Here is a 22,759-nt window from a genome sequence, read left to right as displayed (position 1 = left end):
AAAGTCGGCAGCAAGCCAGCCAAGAGTCAGTTACATTTCCAACAATTGGTAATTAAAAACTACTTTTCGGATAAATAATGTGCACTAGGAAAAATGTTCGTAATTATTGGCCAGAGGATCTAACGTGATAATAGTCGGACAATAGCCAGGTCAAAAACCAGAACCACAGGTACGTCTTTCTGGGAATTTCGACTTAAAGTAATGAGGATTTGTCAGTGGTGGAGGTGTTTTCACAATTTGTCCTATGTAACTGGGTGTTTAGCTAATAGCTGTCAGGGGCATAGCCAAGCTGCTGCCTACTAATAGTAATTGTTGTTTGAATGCCACGGTTTGATAGCTGTGGGCTCTGATTGTTGATCTTGAGTTAAAACTTATATCTCATCTTTGCTTGTCAAACATTCACCAATCTTATTATTACGAAGCTTGCTGCAGTGAACTTTGAAAGTGTTGTCGATAAGTTTTTGTATATGCTAAATCAGATTATAATGTGCTAATTGACACAATTGTTGTTATTTCTTACTAAAAAGAAAATAACATTGAGTTAGTGACTTTATTCCTATCCTAGTATTTATAGTTGAAGTACAATTTTTAGAAGATATTGACTATTATTAAAAAATGTGAGTTTCTCGATTCAACCGTAGTCTTATTTACGAGACCAAAGCTTTGGTACGCCATTGCTATTCGAATATTGTAAATTGAAATAGAACAATTCACAGTAGCAACGGAACGTGCCAACTGTGTCAATATTACATCGCAACTGTTGAGTTCATCTGGGTCTATGTACGTTGCATCAACCCTGCTTCCGAACAAACACCTGCTCAGCCATGGCGAATCTATTTAGTGCTTGGATGCAAACAGCCTTGTTATCTACCGCACTGTCTTAAGACGATAACAGACTAAGTGGCCTGACCACTCTCTTAAAACTATACGTTCGAATGTACTTGCTATTTTGCAATACGATGCGAAATTCTCACACGAGAAGCCACCATCGTGATCGCTTATCATCAAATAGCTTGCATGCTCTGTTTATAAAGTTAAAAACACAATGTGAAGTGTTACCGCTAAAATATACGCTTTGGTTTTTTCGTCGGCGGATTTAATAAAAGCATAACTATGTAGCGTTTAGTTAACAAACGGCTTCAATTAGCGAAACGTCCAGTCTAGGCGTTTCCGCGCGTTCCCTACGTCGGTATTCAATAAACAGTCTCATTATAGCCGCAACTTGAGTATTTCCTCTTTAAAGTTTGACGTTCATTTAACATTTTTTAACCGACTGGTCTCTATAATATTTTCAGTATCTGAATATCTCTTTTAGGTTAGCGTGGCATGGACGTGTGATGCGTAGAGAGAAGATGCGTGTGACTAGGAGATGTATGGATATGGTAGTGCAAAGTAGAGGGGGAAGAGGTCGACCGAAGAAGACATGGATGGAGTGTGTGAATACCTATATGAGAGAGAGATGAGTGAGTATTGAGATGACGGCTGATAGAAGAGAATGGAATGGAAAAATTCGCTGTGCCGACCCCACCTAGTGGGATAAGGTGGAGACAAAGAAGAATATATCTCATAAAAATAAAGTATAAAATTCTTTTAATTTGTTTGTGGTTTTTTGTTAGACCGTACCGGAACTCATACAGATCATAAGTGAATGCGTAGAACTAAGTAGCAAAGTGGTACATACTAGCACGGGCTTACAATACGACCTACGACCAGTTAACAAGTACACTAATTTAGAATTCGTGTAATAAAAATCAAACCCACAAAATTATAATTTGCCTAATTACTGATGGTAGGACCTCTTTTGAAGCTTACGTAATAATTATAGAATTTTCATTATTCGGGGAATAAAAGTTAAAATAATATTTCAAGCTACAAAAATCACCGATTTAGAAAATGGAAATTGTTCGACGGTTTCCGCTCGACTTAGTGGACGAGCCCCACTCCGGTCGGACTCGCAGTCTCCAGCTATCGCCGTGGGCGTAGCAACCGACTCTTTATAATATATTATTATTTCAGCTTGTATCGTGCTGTTTGAATTGTTTAGCTGTATTTAAGTCTAATTAGTGTACGTTTTTTAATGTAATCTGGTAAAGGAATAGCTCTGTGTGCCTAGTGCGACTTTTGTAACGTTCTCGATAGCGTAAAAGTTAACTCAAATTTGTATGGAGTTGGTATGATTACCTACGTTTGCCGCTAGGGGAGCTGTTCCAACTGCATACAAATTTGAGTTAACTTTTACGCTATCGAGAACGTTAAAAAACTCGCACCGAGCGCACTGGTATGTATACTATAAAGCGAATAAATTTGTGATCGCAAAGAATTACAATCGATCGTGGATGCGTGATTTTACTGTATGATGCTCGTTCATCGCACATTATGGTTCCAATAATACTACTACTACTACTACTACTAAGAAAATGTGGAGAGGGTATTATTGTTACAGACATTTTTTCAGTATCCTCTTCTCAATTCTGTTGCTAAAATTGTCCGAACCATTAAGTCCCTTATCTCCCCATAATTCGTTCGTCATTCGTCTGTTCATCTATAGGAATAAATGGACAATGATCAAATTATATTGAAATACAGTAAAAGCTCTTTATTCGCGGGGTATACGTTCTGTAAATATACCGCGAATACAGAGATCGTGAATATGGAAAAGTGTGTTTACAAAGCATACTCGATTGGTTACCTACAAATAGGAATCCTTTTTATCAATGTGTATATACCGATAACATCTGTGAATAATGAGATCTTTAACCTCGAACATAGGGATTGGGTCTTTTTAATATGCGAATAGCGAAAACGCGAATGAAGGGAGCGCGAGCTTTTTTCTTCCTACTTATACACTGTTACCCTAGCGTATAGGTGAGCTCTCGGGGCTCAAACCGAAGGTGTTGCTAATACTGGTCCTAGCATGAGCAGTGCTTCGCAGAATCTACCACTGGATCGGAAACGCGACCCTCTGAGAAGATCCTGCGAGAAACTCAGTGGGCGAAGCGCTAGTAAGGAGCTTTTAATATATTAAAAAAAGATAAGATCTACCGAAACAATCTGCCATTAATGTCTGTTCTGGTCAGTGTCTTCAGTGTACCAACAAGTTATATAGATATTAGTATTGGCTGATAGAGCTTTAAAATAATTTGGATTTTAGATTTTTATGTACTATTAGATCACTGTGTTGAAAATATTTCAGATTGTTATCAAATACCATTGTTCCATCATGTTTGCCACTATTGGTTATTTGCGAATCAAAAAGTCCGCCTTCTGCATTCGTGTTATTGTTGAATGCTCGCTGTGGCGGTCACGACAAACTTACCGCATTCCAGGCTTCCGCCAAGAATAGCTCTCTGTGAGAACTATGATAAATCTAAACTATTTGCTTATATAAAATGGATTTTTAATCAGTTTGTTTGTGCATCACTTAATGACCGCTAAGTATAATATAACGACAATACTCGTATGTCGTTCAGCGACATGTAACGGTTAGTCTGTGGACCTGGCATTGACTTTGTCTAAAAGTAGAGTGATCAGTTACCATTAGCTTATTTTGATGTGCCTCAGGAGGCGAAGAAGAAAGGAAGTGTTGTTAGGTTTGTATTAAATAAATACAATAGAGCAGTTCTTAATTATCCAAGTTTATGTGCGAATTTATAATACTCGACTGAACGTGATTTTACTAAAATATCTATGTTAGCACTAATAGATTTTAATAGTGATTTAAATTCTATTATAAAGTATGTTTCAGAATAACAATTATTCAATGTTTTTTTAATTAAGAATGCGTTGCACTTTTTTGTTAAACGAGTATTATCTTATTATTTATATGCAAATAATTTTTATATTATTATTAACTACTAAGATTCACGCTCATGTTTGTTTTTAATTTAGTCTCTTGATAGATAATTCTCATAATTTCCACTAACTAACCAACAGTGAAATAAAATCTTATGTCGACCTCATTTTCGTGGGTCAAGGTAGAGAAAAACTTTTCTTTAATTATCTGTAACGTCAATACGACTTTCACCTTCTGAAGTAAGTTGAAAGTTCTATTTATAACAAAAGCCGCAGAACTCAATACATCGACCTAATATAAAATAGTGGGATAAGATTTTAATTAACGATCTTTGTTCGCAGCAACTACTTATAACACGAAGTTAAACCATGTTTTTTTGCCTTGCCATCCTAGGAAGCTTGAGGAGTAAAGGTTCAATGTATGTTTGAGCTCACCGGGGCTCAGCACGGTGTATTTGCTAACACTTACCCTAGCAAGGGTAGTGCTTCGCTGAATCTACTCCCGAATCGGAATCGCGACCCACTGAGAAGATCCGGCGAGAAACTGAGTGGGTTAATCACAATGTAATTAAGCGAGTAGCTATCACCGGACCGTCTGTCCACACGAGTAATTTCAACCGGTAATTCGTTACCCCGAAAAGTCTCATCCATTTTGAACTAACGTATTACGTGTATGGCTCTTAATAATGATTCATTCCAATACCATTTTACCCCGAAAATATTGCTTTCTGGCGAAGTTAAGCCTTCGTCAAACAGAACGCGTAATTAGCCCGCGTCAGACCGCTAAACTGACGCCGCGCTATGACGCCGAGATGTGTTGTACTGCTATGGTAACATACCGTCAAACAGAGCCCCAGCGCTATAAGTACGCAGCGCTCTGTCGCGGCGTTAGGACGCTTTGACGTCAGGCGTTGTAATTTTTTACAAATTTTATTTTAGCGCCCGAGTGAATGTGTATTAAAATACTAGATAATGTCCGAAAAAATGATATAAATAGTTAGAAAATATCCATGCTTATACAATGCCACATCTGAATCACCCGATTTCTTAATACTTTTAAATTTTTACACTGCTATCGAAAGGCACTATGATTTAGCGAATGCGTTGCGTCAAGGAGCGTTAGACCCATCTAGTCAATTAGAAGAGCGCGACGTTAAGTACGCGGCGCTAAGTACGCGTTCTGTTTGACGAAGGCTTTAGATTGGTCAGTGCATGTTTTACCTAGATGTAAATTTATAATTTAGAAAATACCTATATACTGGCCTAATTGGGTCAGAAAGCATACGTACCGGTTTGAAAGATGGAACATCTGTCATACAATACAATAAAGAATTCGACGTCATGACTCAAGGTGGGTGACGGCATTTGTCCATGGGCTGTGAAAACCATCACAAGTAAAAATGTAGTCTTCTCCTTTCCCGTTCTTAAAGTTTATTTAACGTCGATGCTGTTAATTAATAATAAGCGTTATTTGAACCGGATCATGGGATGTGGTAACGCCAGGAGATTCGCCAATAAAACCTTATCTTAAATGTTGACTTTGACCTCTAGAGGTTCAATATATTGTTTCTAAAGCCTAAACGAGATGGAATATGAAAACAAGGTGAGAAACTATTTTTTTTTAGATAAATGTTGTCAAATTTAAATCCCTATTTGAATAAAAAAAATTACCATTTTACATATAAAAATCGTCATCCGTCAAGTCGTTTGAACTTATCGGTCTACGCATATTACACATATATTTTATACAAATTTTATTTTTATTTTTTTGTGGGGGAACGAGCTCACCGCCCACCTGATGTTAGTTGGTTATCGGAGCCCATGTATCAAAAACGCAAATAACGCCACCCACTTCAAGGCATGAGTTCGAAGTCTCAGTTCTATAGTACAAGGCTGCGGCATCCAGAAAACTAGAAGGCATTACATTCGCGGCATAAATAGGCGGGGTCTTTGTACTGGTGGCAGAACCTCTTGTGAGTCCGCACGGGTAGGTATCACCACCTTGCCAATTTCTGCAGTGAAGTAGTGATGCGTTTTGGTTTCAAGGGTGGGGCAGCCGTTGTAACTATACTGAGACCTTAGAACTTATATCTCAAGGTAGGTGGCGGCATTTACGTTGTAGATGTCTATGGGCTTCGGTAACCGCTTAACACCAGATGGGCCGTGAGCTCGTCCACGTACCTAAGGAATAAAAATAAAAAACCTATTCGTGCGGATTTACAAGACGTCCTATTACCATAAAAATTCCATATTTTTTATCATCTGTTTTTACCATTGCGAACGCTTTAGCTTTCATTCGTAAGCTATCCACGATACCGCCAAGCCAACAGCCTACACAATTATGTAGTTATCCTGTGTACATATCCGCTGACGTCTGTGCAAGATGTTATCGTTCTAATGTAACCATGAATGAAGCTTTGTGCGTATTACTATGTACAAGTGGGCTGCATTGTTATAAACAGTAAAACATCGCTGATCTGATCCAAATGTGGTTCAATTTATGTACTGCAAGCGATTTATATTGTTGTTGTATTTATTGCCATCTATATATTATTCCGTGAAGCAAAAACTTGTATCCCTTTTTACGAAAATTGCGCGGACGATGGAGTATGAAATTTCCCACACTTATATAGAATATAGAGAAGGAGTGCAGAATGCTAATATTTTTCTAAAGTGTGCATAAAAAATACATTAAATTAATAAAAAAAACATTACACACACACTACCACTTTTTTGACACACACACGCATGCACAACTATCTGTTTACTGTCAAACTTTTCTTATTGTTTATAGTCTGTGGTCAAATTGAGAATAGATTAAATATTGTTTATCTTTATTAGCATTTGTCTAAAGTGTAGTTTTGGCGAAATCTGTGATTAATTTAGTATATTAAATAGTCTTTGACAATTGAATCTTAATAATGTTCGAACTTATAATTTTAATAAATTATAGTCGAATTTTGACTATGTGGGACTACTAATAATGGATAAATGAGCATACGTTCCACCTGATGGCAAGCAGTCAACGATGCTTGTGCAGGGGTCAGGTGTTGATGCTAAGTGCATAGGGGCCACATATTGCATAATTTGTTGAACAAATTGCTGTCAACTCTGTTGCAAGCAGTTACCTTGCGACAAATGTGTCACGTGAGAGGATTCACAATACGCCTTACTACGAGTCATTACGGCTTACGAATTTTCTATTGTCTATGTCTATAGGTACTAATATTATACAGTTGAAAAGTTTGTTTGTTTGAACGCGCTAATCTCAGGAGCTACTGGTCCGATTTGAAAAATTCTTTCAGTGTTAGATAGCCCCTTTATTGAGGAAAGCTATAGGTTATATCACGCTAAAACCAATACAAGTGGAGCACCAATAAAGAATGTTTCAAATTCAAAAATATTTTCACTTTCTACATAAATGAAGTGGGGGTAAAATTTAGCGTTATGCCAAAGTAACTATTCTACGCGGATGGAGTCGCGGGCAAAAGCTAGTTTATTTATATTGCATGCGATTTTTGTTTACAGCAGTCGTTCGTAAGTGCTTATTATTTACTCGTGTCTTTCCTTGGTCGAAAAAGCTGGGAAGACATAATAAAAAATCAAATCCTGTCTAAACCAGATGGCCACGACCCTCAGCAGCGGGGAAAGGACCTGAGGAAGAGGAGGAAGAGTGTTTCCTGAGAAAAACATTTGAACTCTAGCACAGTCATAACCAATATCTATATTTTCTATATCCTGAATTTCTATAACCTTATGGCATACGATAAAATATTGTTCGGCAAATACAACGTGCCGAGCCGCGGGCTGTGCATAACGATATTAATGAATGAAACGAAAGGATGTAGTGAATCATTCTAACGTTATTCACAGTCTGGACCTGTTCTGGCTAGACTGCGCACTGCCAACGGGCACGTGGGCGCTGTGATCGCATCGAATATGACTATTACATCTTTGAAACCGTTTTACGACATGCAAAGTTAAATAAACGACGTTTAAGTCGAAGGCTTTGGATTCTTTAAATACCAATATACGAATAAACGACCGCATAATTTGGCTCCTCGAATGTAATGTACAGTGTCGAGATTCTTAATTGAGTCCGTCAATTCCCCCTCTTTTTTTAACGTTGACTTTACGCCCATTTACGGACTCGGACTTCGGTTCCCTCTGCATTTTGTACCGTATGTCCCATGGGGAGTGCTCTGAAGAATTGTTTGAGATGATCCCCTCATCTCCTTTTTATCACCGCACCTCCCGCCATCGGAGCAGAGTTCATCCATATTATCTGGAACCGCTGCGTTCATCGACAGAGCGTTTCCAGAGGTCTTTTTTGCCACGTACCATCCGGCTATAGAATGAGCTCCCCTCCACGGTGTTTCCCGAGCGCTATGACATGTCCTTCTTCAAACGAGGCTTGTGGAGAGTATTAAGCGGTAGGCAGCGGCTTGGCTCTGCCCCTGGCATTGCTGAAGTCCATGGGCGACGGTAACCACTCACCATCAGGTGGGCCGTATGCTCGTCTATCTACAAAGGCAATAAAAAAAATGTCTATGGGCTCCAGTAACCACTTAACATCAGGTGGGCTGTGGGCTCGTCCACCCATCTTAGCAATAAAAAAAATGGCGCCGCGTAGGGCACCGGTGACCTACATCGCAGTCAAAGTTATCCACTCAAAGTACATAGCTTCCATTGTTATTGAGTCAGTCACAAATACTACGATCCGACACCCACATTATATCCGTAATATTCAAATAAAATGCATTTTTACATCTTACGTCTTCGGCTATTGTCGCCAAACAAGCGACAACGGCTCATAAACGTCCGCATTACACAACACAACCTGAACTTGTATTGTGGAACGAGTGAGATTTGTTATTCAAAACGGCCGATCCACGATTACCGTTAGGCGAGACGGTAAAATTTCATGCACGATAATATGAAACAGCCGGTACCGTCGAAGGAAATACAAAATTTATTCTCAACTACACACTTACTGTCTTTAAGTGGAAGCACTGCGTCTGACTGTCTTTGATACGACATTTGTTATTCCAATAACATTTGAATTTGACTTCTTTTTTATTGGTGATAGGAGGTCATGTGTGTCCGCACGTCCGGACCACCGCCTTGCCTATTTCTGCCGTGAAGCAGTAATTGCGGTAGGCAGCGGCTTGGCTTTGTCCCTGGCATTGCTGAAGTCCATGGACGACGGTAACCACTCACCATCAGGTAGGCCGTATGCTCGTCTGCTTATAAGGGCATTTAAAAAAATGCGTTTCGGTTTGAAGGGTAGGGCAGCCGTTTTATTGTAAAAACTGGGACCTTAGAACTCGCATCTTAAGTTGGGTGGCGGCATTTATGTCGTAGACGTCTATGGGCTCCGGTAATCAGTTAACACCAGGTGGGCCGTGAGCTCGACCACCCATCTAAGCAATATAAAAAAAACCTTCATGTAATCGACCCAGGCGACAGCAACGGGTCTTCGACGATCTCATCTGTCAATCATCGTCTTCAATAACAATAAACATGTCCGTAGAAGTCAAATTGAACGTTCAATAAATAATGGTTTAAAAAAACTAACATAATACGCTTTTATAGAAAATCCAACTAAAAAATAGAAAATAAATTTTAATAAATTTGAATTAAAAATAGTCTAAGAAAAAATGATTTTATTGTAAAAAAATAGCGTAAACTATTATTTATTTTTCATTTTTTAGTTGAATTTCAATTTTTGCAAAAAAAATTTTTTCTATATTTTTTATATTGAATTGTCGCCGGTCCTTAATAAGTATATTAAATTTCGAGTTACTCCGACGTTTTGAAGGGGTTCAAAATCATGTTCAAAGATTCCGTTACATACAAACATACATACGTCTGAAGCTAATAAAAGCGTATTAAAAACCTCTACAACGAATTCCGAATTTATTAATTCAAAATTTTAACGCACATTCAAATATTGGAATTGATAAAGGCGTCATTAAAATAAATTATGTTTGAATCGAATTAAAAATGTCTTCAAACTAGTTAGGAGATCGTTAACCCGAAATAAAGACTTTACAAGTTTTTCATTAACCCTGTAATTGGATTAATTAACGGAGAAATAAAAAACGTGAAATTCCATAATTGGTAATGGATGGTGTTTTAGGCGGCCCCAAACGATTTAATATGAAGCTTTAATGCTCGACTATAACCGTAAGCCATAGACAGAGGTTATTAGGACGTTGTTCTCTTGGGCATCTAAAAACTCAGATAAGCATCCGTGCACAAAATTAGATAAGTAATATAGGAGACATGAGGGAGTATGATAAAACGTAGACGATAGCTATGATCGGGACACCGGATAGCGATCCATGCGTTCAGGGTTCGATCGGAATCTATCGAGTAAGTACCGGCAATGAGCCGCTCTGTCTATTGCTAAATGACACATTTCGTCTCTCCACATTAAAAGTGTGCAATTTCCAAAAATATTCGAAATAGAGTTAATATGTGGAATCATTTAGTATCACCAGTATTTTTCTCATAAATACTGTCACAGAGCGAAATTTAGTTTTTTTTTTTTTGTTTCCTATATTTTGACTACTATTAACAAAATTAATACATAATTTTATCTTACTGTAAAAGACAGATAATGTAACTGGTAAAAAATAAAAAATAAATGTTGCAAAGATGATTAATATTAAAAATATCACATGTTAAACCTGTAAAATTAGTCATTTTTGAGATTTATACAGTTTTAATGCGAGAAGACATTATTATAATTATATACTCGCGCACCACCTATTGCGCGTTGATGGCAATTTTTTTTTAATGCTTAGCATTGCCGATGTCCATTGTCAACTTTAACCGCTCACCATCAGGTAGCCATTCGCTAACAATAGCAATAAAAAAGTACTCAATGTACTAAGTCATCGATTAGGAACTTTTATTTAGTTTGTTTGAACGTACAATCATTCTTTTGATTTTCACATTTAGTCATTTATTCCCATAATTAGAATTAGCGCGTACCACTTCCACGTAATGTGAGCAGAATATTAATTGGTTAGCTAATTAGTCAACGCTTCAGACACTCATTAGTAATAATTGGCATCGGAGACCTCCTGAGATACGGGAAATCGATAAGATCTAAAACTCCGAGTCGATTCCGTTAGGATCGTTATTGGATATCGACTTTATAAATCGATTTATCGTTTGACACTATTGTTGGTTGTTGCTTTCAATTAATGTTTAAAGATAGTGAGTGTCAGATTTCTGGTTTTATTGACTGGGCGATGTTAGTGGTCGTTAGTCTGCTGTTGTCCATGATACTAACTAGGCCGATGATGTCCGTTTTTCTCTTTTAGTTGGCAAATACTTTTTGTAGGTGTCTAGTATGTACTAATCTATTTGGGCGACAAAGTTATATGAGATTCCTACTTATGGAATCCCCCGTATATTCACCATCGGTAAAGCAGTAAGGGGACTAGGAGTTCTTTTGGCACACGCTGTTATTTTTAGGACGCGTACACGTCTCAAACAACCTCAGACACGTGCTATCTTCGCTAGGATATTCTATCTGGTGATCATAGGATTTCAATTCATAGACTTAAAAGCCTGCTTGTCGTTATTTGAGATTTGACAGACAAACAAAATAGATGCAGAATTGACTACGCCTTCGACGCTTTCTCAGCGCTAGATTATGTCTTTCCCGTTTCCATTCGACGATCGCCTTCCGAATCTTACGATTTTCGCGGAAGAAGGTCACCTTCGACCTTCGGTTAATCGACTAGGCCATCATCCTAGGCTTGCAAATTAAAAAACAATTTTGAGCTTCATCTAACATTATATATATTTGGTTGATGAATCTATCAGGCCAGTAGTGATCACAGTATACAGGTATGCTATCTTGACTTCCTTCGACCTACTATAACTATTTACTTCTTTCTTTTCATTTATCCGCACGCTGATGCTAGTGTGACCATTCTGCACTGAAAAAGTGCGGTTTTGTTTTGAAGAAAGTTCGTTATACCTACTGATTCGATACTTCAATCTAATATCTCAAGACGAGAGGCGACGTTCATTGTGTATTTACAGCTTATCTACAATTGAGGTATCTTTTTTATATTTCATTCTATGATTATTACGAAAACGCATAACATCGGCGGGCACGTCTCATACAACTGTCCAGCTTCAATCAGAAATTCATTAATCTTTGTAATCCGATAACGGGCACACCTCAAACACACAACATTAAACATTCAACATGTCAATTCGCTAATGCCTTTAATTACTTACGAGATTAGTCACAGATTAAAAAACCAGTACGTTTGCGGTTGTGTACTTAAAATTAACTCAACTTTGCTTAAAGCTTAGATATTTTGAAGTGAAGAGGTAAAGTTGCCTGTAGGTTGCCGTATATGGTTCTCTGTTATCGTGCTAGACGAATCGATTAGGCCCGCTCGTCTCGATACATCGATTTGGCATGTTGATGATGTAATCGACTAACAGTCGATTATTTTGTTGCATCACTATAGGCATAGTAATGTGAAAAGTGGCACCCACTATGGGATAGGAGGTCGAAGTTTCAAGGATCCAAGCTTGACTAGACTAATCTTATCATAACATCCAACACGGTCCTGGTCATGATTGCAAACAGACTGAACTGCCCCTATATAAGAAGACACTGTTGTAAAAGCATCTGTCTCTCATTAATCTAACACAGTGACCGGTATGGTGGCGGTTACTCAGTTAACATTATTTTATTATTTATTGTATTAGTTCCTTCATTAATTTTAATTTTATATTAGTAGTTGACAATTTTAATTTTAATAATTTTGATACGGTTTCATTTGATTTGGTTTAAATTTTGTTTGTTTTTGTTTTTAGTCATTCTGATAAATTGTAATTTTAATTTTAAAGTATTTTGATTTAGATGTTATGTAATTGTATGTGAAATTTTATGAGCTTAAGTTGCCTGAAATAAACGCATTTCATTTCATTTCATTTCATAACAAAGGCCTCTATTTGAGACGAGGGTTTATATCGGGATTATATTTCTATTTAAAAGTTAATAAAACAATTATGTCTGTTACTATTATCACCTTATCTTAAAAATATAGTATAGCTGATTATCGTTGTTAGCCCTTTAGCGTTTATCATCAGATATACAAAGTATACAGGTGAGTTTGGTACTTGTGATAATTACGTTAGTTGAGGGTCAAAGGGGACGGCCCATTTCAGGCCCAAAGCGGACAATAGATTAGAGAAAAAATACTTTGTGCATTAATTTTGTCATAAATAAATATGCATTTACTTTCTTCCAAATAAGCGCCTCTACAGTTTACAATAAGTAGTTTAAAAAAGTAACTCTATTGAAAAAAACAAGAATTTTATTTTTGCGGGAAAAATATTGCCAGCTTCAAAACATTTTACGTATTAAGTAAACATTTTAAGTATATAAAAAAACAAATAAATAAATCATTTTAAATATTATCATTAATCAATCGATTTTAATCGATTTTAAGCACATAAAATAACATCAAAGACATACCCATTGGACTTTAACTTGTTACTATACTTGAGACCTTAGAACTTATATCTCAAGGTGGGTGGCGCATTTACGTTGTAGATGTTTGTGGGCTCCAGTAACCACTTAACACCAGGGTGGCTGTGAGATCGTCCACCCATCTAAGCAATAAAAAAAAACTTAACTTGTATTGTTATTTAAATATGTACAACTAAAACAAAAACATAAAAAATTAAATATAATGTGTACTCGTAAAAAAAAGATTAAGAAATAAATCAAATATCGGTTATTTAAAAAAATGATCGATATATGAATTTCATATAATTATTTTTCTTTATACTGACAACACTGATTTTGATCTGAGTGACTGACACTTCGCTTGCTGCTTGTGCTTGCGTTCAAAATGGATGTGTTTTGATTTTTTTTTGTTTTTTTTTGCTTTTATCAATAACGTTACATACTACGACTGAAAAACATTGTGTGAATTGTGGTTTTAACCTGACCGAGATTTAAAACCGTGTATATGCTCTCCTGTGCTATTTTTAGATGATTTACTAATTGTGTATGAAGATGAAGAAAATATTGTTATTTAAAGAAGTATGTGTGTTTTTTATACCCTAATAACTACAATTGGATAAAAATACATTAGGAACATCTTAAACATTAAAAAAAGAAAAGTTCTTGAGGTATTTATATAGAAAATTAACCTCAAAACGAGTTTTTTATTTTTATTATATTTTTTATAATAGTGGCGTCAATTTCAATATATTTTTTAAATATCTAATACATTTAAGAATTTGAATCAGTCCATTTTTATAGTAATATTTGATGTCCACCTTGGGCCTAGCACACTATGGAGAGTGGGCATTCCCCTTTGAAATGTCAATTTCTCTAACAGTTCATTATCAACCAAAAATCGATAATTTAACGATATGAAATAGAATGCTAGTTTCGTTCCATAATCGATTTTTTTTTCGAACTGATCTTAATGCTTTAGAAATATCGCTTGGCTAACTGTCCCGCATTTATTATACTATATTTAACAACCTACATTAACAATTTAAAGCCCATAGATTATAAGCGTGCTTTATTTTCGTGTTCAACAGTACCTACGCCGAATTCGCTAAAACTAGGCCACATCGTGTTTTAACGTTTCGCTTCCGAACGTATTAACAGCGCTTAAATGCGATTTACGATTACAACAGTTATAATTTAGTAGTATCGCTTTTACAAAATAGTTAAGATAGCCAGTTATCGTCAAGAAGGATACGCGGTAGATTTGTGAAACATTTCGTAGGTATAAATTTATGCTGTCATTTCTTTGGTTACGTGGTCTAGTTAAAATTAGCACTCTATATTGTTTTCACTTCGATTATTTGTACGTATGTCATGCGGTAACGAATGGAATTAGATATGTGCAACTTCGCTAGTTTTTTTTATAAATTAATTTTGACGTCTATGGGCTAGTAGGGGGGTTCCCGTGGTCAACACTACAACCAGAGTAAAAAAATGTTTGGTTAATTAGTGTCTTAACCAAATTGTGTGCTCCATCCTAGTCAAGGGGAGTGCTAACCGTCTCTCCTTTCACTGCGTTAACATCAGAATCGTGAATGCATCAGTAGGTATATTTAAAGAGTATAATAAATAAATATGTGAAATACACGGTTTTGAAGTCATAAAAGTATTAACATTGGGATGACTACGCGTCGCGGCAACTACATATTATTTACGGGATATTTTTTCTCATCTTGTCCATTGTAATGTCACGATGGAAGGTCACGGGTCAATCGAGTAATTTGTACTATAATGTTGCATCCAAATTGATAATTGTGTAATGATAGTACCTGAGTGATACTCAATTTTATCCCAAACAATACGCATACTTATACAGACAGGTTTTTCTGCGAATAAAGCGAGTGAGGAGAGTGAGGGCGAATGAGAGTGAGAATGGTGCGTTATTGTGTGCTTAGTGCGAGTTTTTTAACGTTCTCGATAGCGTAAAAGTTAATTCAAATTTGTATGGAGTTTGAAAGTTCTCCTACGTTTGCCGCTAGGGGCGCTGTTCCAACTGCATACAAATTTGAGTTAACTTTTACGCTATCGAGAACGTTAAAAAAAACTCGCTCTAAGCACACTGGATATGAAGGCCACTACTGTCTTTGATTATTTACTTGTTAGAAACGACCTCCTACTGTATTAAGGTAAGTATCGACATTCATATTTTGATATATTTGGGCTTCGGTAATCTCTTTACACCAAGTGCACCGTGAGTTTGACTGACCAACCCAAAATCTAAAAGTTAATCTCAAAAATCGTATTTAAATACTCGAATAGGCCTCGATCATTAAATTATAAACTTACGCCCAAACGTGCAGTCGTAATGATATAACATTAAACATAATAGCAAGATTACGCTGCAGACCCTACATTTAATTGAAGTACTTGATTTACATGATTATGCGTTCAAGAAAAAGATATTCTTTACGGGTACTTTCTACTATTTTTGGCATGCGGATAATGTTAAGTAACTATGGGCTTTAGTTTCGGGTTAATCGTGAATTAGGGGCGCTAAGGATGGTGAAATTTTTGGTTAATTGTATTGTGATTGATCCTATATCTAAATATAGATAACGGCATCCACGCCGTAGTGTCGTGGTGACTATTATTTCTTGAGCGTATCCCGATTTCATCCTCAGCACAGGTACGGAACAGAAATCAGGAAAAAAAAAATTCTATGACAATTTCGTACGTTAAAATTGCACGAAATGATCCACACAATATTATAAAAATATTTCTTCTACTCACTTCTTGACGAATAAATGACATTTAAAAAAAAATTACTCGCTTTTTGTACTCTTGCAATTACAGTTAATCGTACGAAAAGAGGTGAAGAATGTGTCGAAGAATTGGATAATTCGTATAACATTTCCCTGACCGCTAAGGCGCTTAGATAAGTATCATTGCGTTACTTTGAGAAGGCATGAAGGCATTGAGACACGACATGAAAATCCTCTTGTCGTGGCCGCCGGTAATTACATACTCGATCCTTTGGACCGAATGGTAAACAGTCGACGTCAACCTAAGCACGTCATTATGGATCCTCTCGATCCATTAACGGTGCTTTTAGGTACCTGAAGCAGCGGTTACGGTCCTCGCCAAACCCGTCACTTGCGACAAAAGGCTTGACGAGTAAATTAACCCATAGACACACTGAGTTTCTCGCCGAATCTTCTCAGTGGGTCGCGCTTCCGATCCGGTGGTAGATTCTGCGAAGCACTGCTCTTACTAAGCCCAGAGTTAGCAAACTGCCGGTTTGAGCCCCGCGAGCTCACCTACTCGCCCGGTTACGCTGACATAGCCTCTAAAGGCTATCAGATTAGGTAGTAAAAAAAAACCCCAGATAAAAAGACGAGAAATTAAAAGGCTTATATTACACATGTGTGATACCGATGATTCATGATAGTCATCAAGCATGCCCTTAATGGGCAAAGGAACACGAAACATCGTAACAAATTTAATGCGGTTAATTAACCAGAAACTCATTGTTATGTCATTACGGGAACTGACATAACACGTTCTCGAAGCTCTAATTAATAATATTACAACGATCTTGATTATAGTAAAGACTTAACAAGATAACTAGGGTTGTACCGCATACCAGACTGTTGAAAAATGGTTGAAACATTTTTTTTTGTACAACTCTTCTTTTTTGGTGTAGGCTTCCGAACCTCGTACATGAGATTCCGCGCCCTAGTAGTAGTGCGGTAGGTCTAGATGGTCCGCAGATGTTGGAAACGGACCGCGGACCCAAGGGTGCTTTAGGTTCCTATCCACCACACGACTCTCTTACCCGACGTCCGATCTCCGCGTAGGGTCAGAATCCGGCCAGAGTAGGGGGTTTCCGGCGATCAACATTACAACCAGACTCGTAGCGCCACCCCAAGGACGCCTTGACCAACGGGTCTTCGAGGCAATCCTACCGATACCAATATCTACCGCTAGGCCTAGCCTGTCTATTCCTGCCGTGAAGCATTCGTGCGTTTTGTTCTTAAATGCATGATAGTCGTAACAAAATGCCTGAGATTTTAATATCAGTTTTTTTATTGCATTTAAATGCCACCTTATCTCTTACTGGTGTGGGGTATATTAAAATCCTATAAGCTACTCTTATTAGAGGGAGCGTATGTACCTCAACCCGCAAATAGCAATAAAACTAGTGTATTTTTAGTGAGTACGGCAGCTGGTATATCTCAAACATACTCGTATTTTGTAATCTGTGGTTGCACTCCATATTCGCGATCGTAAAACAACCAGACTAACAACATTAGTCTGTTCTAATTAGGATCCCATTACAAACTATGTTGAACGTGATAGGCACCCTTAACCTGATAACATTTCATTAATAAAAAAATAGATACGTTCATCACAAATCTAAATATAAATTTTATTTGAAGTACTCATGACCTCATCAGTGTATGAAATTGAACGCCCTAAGCGATCTTAAAGTGGCTTATAAATAGAAGTCAAATAAATAAAAATAACCACGACTAGGAACTGTTGTTTCTGTTTTGATGAGTTTTGATTCGATTCCCCTTCGCAGTCTAGCCGTAAGACCGTTTATCCATGCCAATGACAATATTATGCACTGTATATATATTATAACTAGCTGTACCTGTCCGCTTCGCTGGGCATTTAAAATTAACATTATTATTTCTCACCCCCACAAAGATTCTCATCATTAATACCCCTGCAATTGATGTAGGGAGTCCAACACTCATATAAATATTAGCTTATCCATTAAGTGCATGTGTTTTCTACATGGATACCAAGTTTCATGTCAATCGGATGCATGGTTCAGTAGTTATAACGGAACATCCGTAAAAACCACTGTGGATTTATATATTAGTATAGATTGTGGGGGCAGCCGTCACAGAACACAAGATATTTGATAGATGCTCAAATCTCGCTTACGACACTGTCAAGATAAACTTGCATATATACAAGTTCCGAAAAACAACATTCGGACTGTCTACTCTCTCTACCGAGAAATTTAACCCGCTCGTTGGAAGATCTTCCCTCCATCGTATATCTCTACACAATTAGTACTTACGCAAAATATATGCATTGATCATTTCACTGCACATCTACCGGCGTAGTGGCATCCTATCGTTGATTAACTATGTGGAAGTATCCTTAATTGCTAAATCTAAACGCGATGCAACCGTCAATCGTGTTTACAGCCGGGAGGGATTATAGTTAGACATTTTATTACTCAGATCTTTGCCTTCAATATACTGTGGTATGAAAATAAATGATTTAATAGCAAGAACCGTGTAAGTGCATTGGGATTCGGTTTCACGTCAGTGTGCGGTTTGGTGTATGTTGGTAAATATGAGAGAACTAATTTAATTTAATTTATTGGATAAATAACAAATGAAAACAAACTAATTTTTTAATTTTTTTTTATTACTTACGTGGGTGGACGAGCTCAAAGCCCACCTGGTGTTAAGTGGTTACTGGAGCCCATAAACATCCACAACGTAAATGCGCCACCCACCTTGAGATACAAGTTCTAAGGTCTCGAGTATAGTTACAACGGCTGCCCCACCCTTCAAACCGAAACGCATTACTGCTTCACGGCAGAAATAGACAGGGTGGTGGTACCCACCCGCGCGGACTCACAAGAGGTCCTACCACCAGTAATTACGCCAATTGTAATTTTGCGGGTTTCATTTTTATTACACGATGTTATTCCTTCACCGTGGAAGTCAATTGTAAACATTAAATTTGTTGAGTACGTATTTCATTAGAAAAATTGGTACCCGCCTGCGGGATTCGAACACTGGTGCATCGCTTCAACACGAATGCACCGGACGTCTTATCCGTTAGGCCACGACGACTAAATAACAAATTATTAGCTAACTAGTCTGTTGTACTGTGTTAGAATAAACTCGAAGTTTAGAGTGAAGAACAATTAAACAGTTTATAAATGTTTCTTTGGCTTTGGCTTCTAAGAGACCAGTATGAGATCTCGGCTTAAAAGCATATTTTTTTTAGATATCGACAGAGTGAGACTAGAACTTTAGCGCCATAACGAATGAGTCTTAGTCATACACCGCATTGCAACTCGCCCAAATCGACTTATTAATATGCACAAGGAGGATTGTTTTGAAATAGCAGCTCAACTAAACTATAACTTAAAATTCTAGTTCCTCGAGGATGGCGTTGGCTGGTTGCTTAGATAAACGTTGCATAGGTAGAAGCCCTATGGCACAGCAATGGAAGTCATGAATTCAACGGAAGTCTGGTCAAGTCAAGGCGATCGTGACTGATTTCTGTTGCAAAACGTATTAAAAACCATAAGTCCTTAAAGAAAGGTTTTTTTATTGCTTAGATAAGTGGACGAGCTCACAGTCCACCTGATGTTAAGTGGTTACTGGAGCCCATAGATATCTACAACGTAAATGCGCCACCCACCTTGAGATATAAGTTCTAAGGTCTCAGTATAGTTACGACTGCCCCACCCTTCAAACCGAAACGCATTACTGTTTCACGGCAAAAATAGGCAGGGCGGTGGCACCACAGTGCATTTGTAGTTTAGTTTTCGATTTTCGCTAGTCACATACGTAATTAAAAATGCTTACCGATTACTTTCTAAGAAGCGATGCAAATATAATAATACAATAAAAAATGCGTATGTAAAATTAATTTCAATTAAGTGGACGTGTAATTTTCCAAAACAAGTTACAATGAAACGTAACAAAATGTATGATAATAAGCGAGGACAATTTGTAAGGTATTTAATGGGCGCAATGTAAATAGGGACCGCAATAAATGTGACGTGGTCTCGCGGCCCAGAGATGTATTTGGACGATCCGCAGCCCAAATTTCCTGATCAGCTTCATTTATTTCAATTATAAGTCTAAATTAATAATAATATTTTATGAGTCGTCGTGGCCTAAAGGATAAGACGTCCGGTGCATTCGTGTTGAGCGAGGCACCGATGTTCGAATCCCAGGCGGGTACCAATTTTTCTAATGAAATACGTACTCAACAAATTATGGTCACGATTGACTTCCACGATGAAGGAATACACGTTTAATAAATCGTGTAATAAAAATCAAACCCGCAAAATTATAACTTGCGTAATTAGTAGTGGTAATTAATTGAAAGTATAAGTTTGTACACAATTATGATTCTATTGTCAAAGACCATTACTCTTCTTTAATCACAACAGATTTCGCCAAGACAATACCTTTAAGAGATAAATAAATAAATTATTATTATAAATATTAATAAACACAAACAATATTTAATTTAATCTCAATTCGACCACAGACTATATTATAAGCGATAAGAAAAGTTTGACAGTAAATAAATAGTACCTATGCATGCGTCTAAAAAAAAAGAGCGTCGTACATACACGGTTTGATTTAATGTATTTTTTATGTATAATTTAAAAAATATATTAACATTCTGCACTACTTCTCTATATTCTCTATAAGTCCACGCAATTTTCGTGAAAAGGGGTACAAAGTTTTTAATTCACGTATTAATATATTCTATCAAATTCGAAATTCAAAATCAATATCTATAATTCGATTTCCTGCTATTGCTAAATAAAAACTAATTTCCTGCACAAAAATACCTTACCCGATGCGTCCCAAAGGCGCGGCGGTACCTTTGCAAGCCAGATGCTTTTAAATCGTTGAGAATACAAAAAGTTTAATTTCGTCCGAATTCAGGGTAATTAGATGCGAATTTATTGTACAGTTAAAGCTTGTTATGACATCCTTGTAAGGACGAACAGTTAAGAATTGTCTTTAGATGGCTTGTAGAGGTTTTTTTCCTACGACTTACAGACCTGCTTACTTATAAGCCGTCGCCTGTGTCTATGACTCCCTTCTCTACCCTGTTTCTACTCGGACGCATGGATGTTTTTTTTTAATTGTAATTGACATTTTCTTCCAAGGATTACCACCACAAAACTGCTATTTCAATGTGACTTGATGTCTTGTTTTCAAAGTATTGACACTGTGTTCTCTGGGCTCCACTGACTGCTTAACGTAATATTTTACTGGTGGTAGGACGCCTAGTGAGTCCGCACGAGTAGGTACCACTACCCTGTCTATATCTGCCGTAAAGCAGTAATGCGTTTCAGTTGGAAGGGTGGGGCTGCCGTTGTACTGTAAAAATTGAAACCTTAGAACTCAGGCAGCATTTACTTTGTAGATGTCTATGGGTTCCGGTAACCACTTAACATCAGTTGGGCCTTGAGCTCGTCCACCCACCGAGGCAATAAAAAAAGGTCTCTCCATTCACCTGCAGTATTAATTACACTTCTGTCACGCCATTAAGAGTATGACATTACTAAGTGACTCCCAAATGTCGTCTGGTCACTTGCGAGACTAAAGCTTTATAATAAACATGATATCTTAAGAGGTACTTTCCGGGATTCGTTTTATTGTACGCGTTCTAAAATTCACTTAAGTAAATACAATAAATCTTTAGTATTATCTCGCATATCATATACACACGTGGAGTCCGCGATAACGGGGTTGCGAGCGTCGATTACGTAACTTTGTGTTACACATGTTGCAACTTAAAATAACTTGAAACAATGAAGTCTTAGACAATGTTATCGGGCGAGGTTCAAGTATAAAATAACTAGAAGCAGAACAGGATACTAGATAAGTTTTGTTTTTTTATTACTCATTAATTCTCCCATATAGAACTTAAGTGTTAATTATATTGGAATTGGAATTGTTTAAAATTGCAGTTACAAGAAATAGGGTTTAATAATTGTAAGTAGACGAATACGACCCATGTAATTAAGTAAGCAGTCAATTCGATTCTGGATTATAGTATTAACACTTTCGCGTGAGCAACCTCATTTCTGAATATTGTTATTGTGGCGCACCTTTTTCCCATACAAAGTTTAGCAACGTCTAAAAACGTCCCGCCGTAATAAGTACGTCTTATTTTTTAATACACTTTTATTAGCTTCAGACGTATGTATGTTTGTAACGGAATCTTTGAAAATGATTTTGACCCCCTTCAAAACGTCGGATTAAGGATATTATCAAGGATATTAAGGATACAATTAAGGATATTATCAAAATAGCCCTTCTACTCATATCTGTTCATAAAATATTTATAGCTACTGACCACGCTTTTTTACAATAAAATCATTTTTTCTTACACTATTTTTAATTGAAATCTATTAAAATTTATTTTCTATTTTTTATTTGAATTTTCTATAAAAGCGTATTTTGTTAGTTTTTTAAAACTATTATTTATTTTACTTTTTTAGGGAACTTTTTAGGGAACGCGGTGGTGTGGGCTATGAAAATCAAATGTGTTGCGGCGCTAAGTCGATGCGCCATAGGAATTTGCCCATAAAATAGACGTCCAAAGACGCACGGACAAAATAAATACGATAATCTAGAGGCCGTCATATGACGTTGC

The 22,759-nt window shown here is 37.0% G+C and overlaps 1 protein-coding gene and 1 non-coding gene across 3 annotated transcripts in view; both read right to left on the bottom strand.

Annotated features, from left to right (window-relative positions):
* Positions 1-22,759, bottom strand: part of LOC101746347 (laminin subunit alpha lam-3) — a 150,379-nt gene that overhangs the window by 33,210 nt on the left and 94,410 nt on the right. The gene's annotated exons all lie outside the window — the stretch shown is intronic.
* Positions 14,796-14,890, bottom strand: LOC119628491 (U6atac minor spliceosomal RNA). Its single transcript, XR_005244655.1, has one exon. It is a non-coding gene; the product is annotated as a U6atac minor spliceosomal RNA (small nuclear RNA).

The sequence above is a fragment of the Bombyx mori genome, chromosome 4 (genome assembly GCF_030269925.1).
Source record: "Bombyx mori chromosome 4, ASM3026992v2".
NCBI lineage: Eukaryota > Metazoa > Arthropoda > Insecta > Lepidoptera > Bombycidae > Bombyx > Bombyx mori.
This window is presented reverse-complemented; position numbering and strand designations above follow the sequence as displayed.